The 7542-nt window shown below is 33.9% G+C and overlaps 1 pseudogene; it reads left to right on the plus strand.

Moving 5' to 3' along the window:
• The first annotated feature begins 3835 nt into the window (after positions 1-3835).
• On the plus strand, positions 3836-5516 carry LOC149561095 (xyloglucan endotransglucosylase protein 1-like; annotated as a pseudogene).
• Positions 5517-7542: the final 2026 nt, after the last annotated feature.

Raw genomic sequence — 7542 nt, forward strand, 5'->3', positions numbered from 1 at the left:
TTGGAGTGACTCCTATCATGGACCCAATAAATGTATACCCTTCATTAGTTTTGACATTTTTCAAGCTAACACCTTTGTAAAGTATACTGAATATTAATATCTAAATATTAAATTATAATATTTTTGGTAATATTAATATCAATATTCAACTAAATACTGTTTAAAGATTTAAGAAAAAACCTACTTAGTTGAATTATGGTGTCCAATATGAAGAAACAATTTTGTTTGACTACGTTTGACTTGCAAATGGCTTCAAGATGCTTACACATAGTAGAAAATAAAATTGATTAGTGGTTTAATTTATGTTAACATTTTCTTGTATGTAATCTTGTAAGAAGCTAAGCTTAATTATCTCTTAGTTCTACCCAAACTAGAAATATAAATATGCAAGTCAAAAATAACAACATTGATCATTAAAATAAACATGAAATTGAAATTTAGGACTTAAATTTATTTCAAACATATATAGCCCCTACTACCACTTAAATTAATAACTTCAACAAATTTTCTCCAATAGTGATTGAGTGCATAAATTATCTCATATATAACTATAAGTATGTAAGTGTATTAAAATTTGACTTGTATTAAATGATAAACTACAATAAGATGTGGTTTTTACTATCACAATATTATTAATTTATGAAATATTGATTTAATTATATTCAAACCTTTTGTATATTCCTGTATATTAATCCTTTTAAAGCATCCAATTAAATCAAATTAATAGTTTATTTTTCTAAAATTTAATAAACATGCTATAACTAGTCACCCATATCCAAGAGAAATTCACTTGCAAAGGACTTAAAAATTAGGTCCTTAAGGATACTACCTCGCTTCCTTGCAAAATAAAAATGGCTACAATTATCTAAAAACAAGTTTCTATACTATTAAGTTTAATAGTTAAAGAAGTTTTTTAACTAACCACTTATATTCTTCTTTTTCAGTTCTACGACAATACTTACTTTTCATTATTTCAATTTTAACAAATTTTAAAAAAAAATTTAATTAATTTTTTGTTAATTATTATATATTTTTGTAAATTAATATTTAAATGCTATTAAGATTTTAATATAATTAAAAATAAAAATTGACTAGAATTAGTTTTAATTTTTGCTCAATAATGAGGAATAGATCAACAAATACAATATCAATTTTTACATTAGATTTTGAAAATTGTTTTAAGATAATGAAAATGTATTGAATTTTATTATTATCTTATTTTATTTCAAAATTCAAAATATTTAAATAAAAATTATGGAAAGATATAAATTGTGACTACATTAAAGTTTCAAATTTTATTTATAAATTATTTATTATAAATGAATAATATATTAAAAGAACAAATATATGATATATTCAAATTTACATAAAAGAAACAATATATATGACAAAATTATTAAATATATAATAAGAATCAAAATACATGATAAATACATTTAAAAAATATTGACCATACTTGCAAATCAATTGCATTAACAACACTTCTCCACTTCAAAAATTAGCACATCTCCACTTTGAAAATCAATTTGACTAAAAAACTAATGACATAAAAATTAGGTCATAATAATTTTTTTAATTATAAAATATATTAATAAAAATCACTAAATAATCACAATAACCAATAACGTTCTGAAATAACTTAAATAAAAATATTGAAGTATCCTACTCTCAAGAAAAGAAAATAATGCATTTCACTTTCTGGTGAAAGAGAATAACAATTATTCTTACCATACTATCAAATATTTTTCTATCCATTCCCCAAAAAATGTAGAAAATATCAACAAAGCATATTTTATTAGCACAAACAAGAGCTTGAAGAGCTTGGCTATGCTTGGCTATACCTGCAAAGGTGGGTTTTGTCACAGTACACTCAATGCTCATACTAAGTGCAAAGTCCAGTCATGCTAACCGAAAAGTCTGGAATAATAGTCAGCAAAGTCCATATGAGGCCAAGCTCACCAACAATGAAAATGAAATTGTATAGATTTTTGTTTCAAAGTTATGCCATGAGCATCTTGTTGCTGTTACTTGTGCAGGCAACCAACAATAGAAGATTGAAAGGGTCCAGCTTAGTTGGTTCTCTGCATTGAGTAGCTTACAAATTAGAAAACACAGAGATGCAAAAAAGAAAGAGGCGATTTACTCTACTAGATAGACATTCATTCAGTAGACAAAATTAGCTAATTAGAAAATAGATAGACATCTCCATGTTTGTTTACTGGTTGAAGTTTCTAGATAGAAGGGTTTTTTTTTTTGTTTTGCCCATCAGAGACGATGAATCTAATATATCGGAGTTAGCAGTTTTACCACCAATTCTGCTCTTACATGCTTGTATACCCCCAATTTTGCTCTTATGTGCTGCATACTCGTATAATAAATGTTAATTGCAAATGTCATAGTTTCCAACACAAAAACTCATAAATTCGATTGACCTAGCTAGCTTGTTTCTGCACTTAGGACGGATATGAAATCACCTTGTTTCTGCGGTTAATACGGATAGATGTGACTCGTGACAGGATGATGCAAATGGGGGACATGGATGCACATGCCTATCCATGGCAACAAACACTGGCTTGCTGGTGCAAATATTCGACTATTTAGCCAGTGCTAAGTTTGAACCGTAACATGAAATTTGAGATTCTTAAAAAAATACTTAAGTGACATGCATATCTTACGGCATTAAAAATGTGCCTTCATAACTATGAAAGTGACAAGCGTACATACAAACATTATCTTAGAGAGAAGGGATGGGACATGAGCACATCATGGGAATGGGATGGAGCATAGGGCATACGGGTGCAAATATGTTGCACTGTAGGACTAATTACATGCTAAAGCATGGCATTGTGATTAGTACCATGTAGTGGTGTCATGCTCATCCCAAGACGAGAGGGTGTGTTAATGACATTGGGTTGCATTAGAACTTTACAGTTTGTTGCCTGTTTTTCCCCACTTTGAGTTGATCCTGTAAAATTTGGATTCGATAAGTATGGATAAGATGACAACATGGAAATCCCATGCAGGAACTTGACCCATTGTTTTGAAATATGATGTAATAAACATTTTGGGTTACCTGCAAGCTTCATCTGATTGTGTTTGCCAGTCAACATCCAAGACAACTATTTTGACAACAATTGTTTTAAAATAAACACAGCTAAGACTACCATATGACAAGAAACACTCTCCCTCCTCTATTGGCTATAACTCTGCATCCAACAAAACCCATCCACTCTTTAATATCTAGATTCTAAATACAAAGCATGCTCCAATTGATCCAGTACTTCAACAACTCTGTGTTAAGTGTGACATTTCTAGCCACTTTCCATTCCCTACCTAAGGAAGCTCACTCTACTACCTACATACACACACACACACACACACACACACACACACACGCACACACACACACACACACACACACACACACACACCATTCACTCTCTTCATCAACCATCACCATTTGGCACTTGAATCACACTATTACAACTGCTACTCTTGTCTCTGCAAGTTTCCAATAGATGTGTTAATTACATGTTTCCTCCTGCTAACCCTTCTTCTCTCCTCCTCCCACCTTGTTTCTATTGATTTCTATATCAACTTCAAAATCACATGGGGAAATGAGCGTGCTAAGGTACTTGACAATGACCAACACTTGCAGCTCACTCTCGATCAGTCCTTTGGTATACTTTTATTTATCTCATTTGCTTGCCTTTTATATCTATATGTGTGTGTTCTTTACACTTGTCAAACTAGTGCTTATCTCCTTTGCCTCTGCTGTATGGAAATAGGTTTAGGGTTCCAATCCAATAATGAATATCTCTTTGGCAAAATTGATATGCAAATTAAGCTTGTTTTTGGCAACTCTACCAGCACTGTGAACACATACTATGTAAGTCTCTCTCCCTCCAACTCATTCTATATTCCTCATATTCAGAGTGGTTAGTATTTGTATTGTTGTGGGAATTTGAGCATGGCCTAATAAAACTTTCATTTGCTATCGTAGCTCCCCTCACAAGGTGATATGCACGATGAGATAGACTTTGAATTCTTGGGAAACCTGTACGGAGTGTTGGGATAAGGTGACTTAGCCTTACCATGTTTTATTGCTTTATTTGTGTTTTCATAGAAAGTTGCTAAATGAAGTTGGATTCTTCCACAAAAAAAGACTTGGAGTAGAAAAATAGAAAGCTTCTGTTTTTTGGTGATTTATTCTCTTATGTTTTGTTTTATGCAAGGGTTGTGCATAAGAAAGTTTCTAAAATAATTTGTAAATGCATTGAATGTAGACACTTTAGAAACTGTTTCCTCTTGTATGAAAACTCTATAAGTACAAAGCATTGTTGTAGAGAATAAAGAGAGAGATGAGAAGATATTTGCATAGGGTTATGCTACTAAATTTTCTCTAGAATGGAGCAAGATGTAAATCTCCATGTGAAGGCTGAAAATGTATTGTAACTTGTTACTGAATAATACATTAGCTTGATGCTTTGGAGGGTGGGGTTTTTACCTGGAAAGTTTTTCCCCACGTATATCTATGTTATCTATTCTATCTCATTCTTTTAGTTTTATGACTGTAGAATAATAATCTGTATGCCGTAATGCTACTGAATTTTGTTTAGATCGGTAAATTGCAATGAATTTTCTTTAAAGTTTTGATTGTGGGAAATCAACTATGTTTGTTTCCACTTTTATGACATAGTAGTATGCACTTGTATTTACTGATTAGAAGTTTTACAAAGAACTATTGTATACAAGATGTGCATACTGATCTCAGATGAATTTCTGGGGTGCTCTCATTTTCCTTCACGGAGATCCGTATATTATGCACACCAATGTGTTTGCACACCAATGTCTTCTCTCAGGGCAAAGGAAATTGAGAGGAGCAATTCTACCTCTGGTTCAACCCTACCGCAGACTTCCACACCTATTCCCTCCTCTGGAATCCAAAACAGATCATGTAAGTTAATATTAGATGCCCTCTTTGGCCTGGCCCTCCCACATTTAACATCCTTAATATTGTAGATAATAATGAGTATTTCTGATACCGTGTAGGTTTTCTGTGGATGGGACTTCGGTGAGAGTGTTCAAGAACAACGATGATTTGGGCGTTGCGTATCCGAAGAATCAGGTGATGAGAATATATTCGAGCCTCTGGAACGCCAACGAGTGGGCAACTCAGGGCGGTGCAGTGAAGATCGACTGGAGAAAATCCCCATTTGTGGCGTCTTATGCAAATTTCAAAGCGGAGACATGCTCTGCCTCCTCTGATTGCTCTGTGAATTCATGGTACGCTGCAAAGGCGTTGGAGTCGAGCGAGCAACAGAAACTTGAATGGGTGACGAAGAATTACATGATTTATAATTACTGCACAGACAACAAGAGGTTTCCACAGGGATTCCCTCCTGAATGCACTCGCTAGAGTTTAAATTGAGTTCAAAGGATCAACCTACACCAAGTTTCACCGATTTCTTTTATTCCTTCAATTTTTTGTACCAATTTTCCAGCCCAAGAAGCCATACTTGTAACGATTAAAATCCTTACCCAAGTGACTCTATATTTTCGAAGGTCTTTTTGTTCTTCTGCTGCCATCGAAAGAGCTTTGATTTATTCATTTCCACTCTAGCCCGCCAAGGAAGAAATTCTAATACCGGATGATGAATAATATAACTCTACAATGTGTGTTCTTATAAAGACAAGACGTTCGAAAAACAATCTCTTTCCTTCCTTGGGATACATGTTGGAAATGTGCAGCTTCAACAAACTCAAGTTCATGGAATCTTACACAAAGAAAAATGATTTCTCTACTTGGGATACATGTTACAAATGTAACGCTTCAACAAAAAAATTGGATGAAGAGGTGAAACTAAATCGTGTTGTTTGAAAAATTTGAGTGTGCCTATAATCAAATAGCATGCTTGACTGATTCAACCACTTAGTAAGATCAAGCAAGTACTTGTTAAATCGTTTCAAAAAACTCGAAGCATAACTGGTGATAATTTAATAACAAGGGCTCCTGTGTTAATTATTGTTAGTTGGACAGCTGTTATTTCTGACCCGAAAATAGCAGTAAAATTTATGGGTAGCTTGGACAGCTATTCGTCCTTATCTATGAATAGCAGTTGTATTTGTGGGTGGTTTGGACAGCTGTTTGTCCACTTGCCAAGAATTAGTAAATGGTTATTATTTACTAATTTTAGAGATTCCCTTTTCGACACCTTGCAACCAATTCTATTATTGGTTGTCGAGTTGTCTTAATCTCAGTCATTGGTTTGATTTAATCTCGGTCGTTGGTTTACCAACAGGAGTAGTATAAAAATGGGTCATTGGGTCATTTGTATAAGAAGTTTTGGAGAAACATTTGCAGTGTTAGCAAACAGTCTTGCAGTGTTAGCAAGGGTGTAGTGTTTGCGTGGAGATAGCAGTAGGGAATATCAGCGGGAGAAATTAGGAGGTTTTCGGAGTTCTACCAGTGAGAGGCAAGGAATTTTGTATCTCTTGATTTGCTAAAGTTTAATATAATTCCTCATCTGTAGAACTGGTTTTCCCTTAGGGGTTTTTCGAGGGACAATTTGTCCAAAAATATTGTGTTCATTGTGTTGCGCATTTCTTTTCGTATTATAAGTGAAATTGCAGTTGTGTTATTTTACAATATTAGCTGGAAATTTATTTTTAGCAGTTTAATAATCATTTATGATAGGAAATTAATAATTAGTGACTGCAATAGTTTGATTTTTCACATGGTATCAGAGCATTGTTAAGGGTAGAAGAGTTTTGCCCTAGGAAAGAAATTTTGATCTCTTTAGATTTATTATTGCTTTAAACCATTGAGATGGCTTCAGCTGGTTTGAGGGATCAGGATAGATTGGATGGTGCCTCAAATTTTGGTGTCTAGAAGGCCAGGATTTCTTTATTGTTGGAATTGAGCACAGAGCATGACAATGTATGTAAGGGATTTTTGTTGGGGAAGTTTGCGAAAGCATCTTTTCCAAGGAGTGACACCAGATCTAAGGGTGTTCTTGATCTAGTACATTTAGATGTTTGTGGACCAATGTCGACGAAATCTCTCAGAGGATATGAGTACTATGTTACTTTTATTGATGATTTCTCTAGAAAGACCTGTATATACTTTTTGAAGACTAAGGATGAGGTTTTCAGTCGATTCCAAGAGTTCAAGGCTCTTGTGGAGAACTCAACAGGAAAGAAGATAAAGGTTCTTCGGTCAGACAAGGGAGGCGAGTACAAAGGAAATGTCTTCCAAGAGTTTCGCACCAGAGAAGGAATCAAGAGAGAATGGACTGTTCCTTACAATCCACAACAGAATGGAGTTGCTAAAAGAAAGAACCATTCTATATTGGAGGCAGCAAGAGCTATGCTACATGACTAGGACATGCCCCATTACTTATGGACAGAGGCATGTAATACAATAGTCTACATTCAGAATAGAGTTCCACACAAGGTGCTAGGGAAGATGACACTAGAGGAGGCTTTCACAAGGAAGAAGCCATATGTTAGTCACTTCAGGATATTCGGGAGTTTAGCATA

The sequence above is a fragment of the Cupressus sempervirens genome, chromosome 4 (assembly GCF_028749045.1).
Source record: "Cupressus sempervirens isolate cs-2001-9-10 chromosome 4, ASM2874904v1, whole genome shotgun sequence".
Taxonomy (NCBI): Eukaryota; Viridiplantae; Streptophyta; class Pinopsida; order Cupressales; family Cupressaceae; genus Cupressus; species Cupressus sempervirens.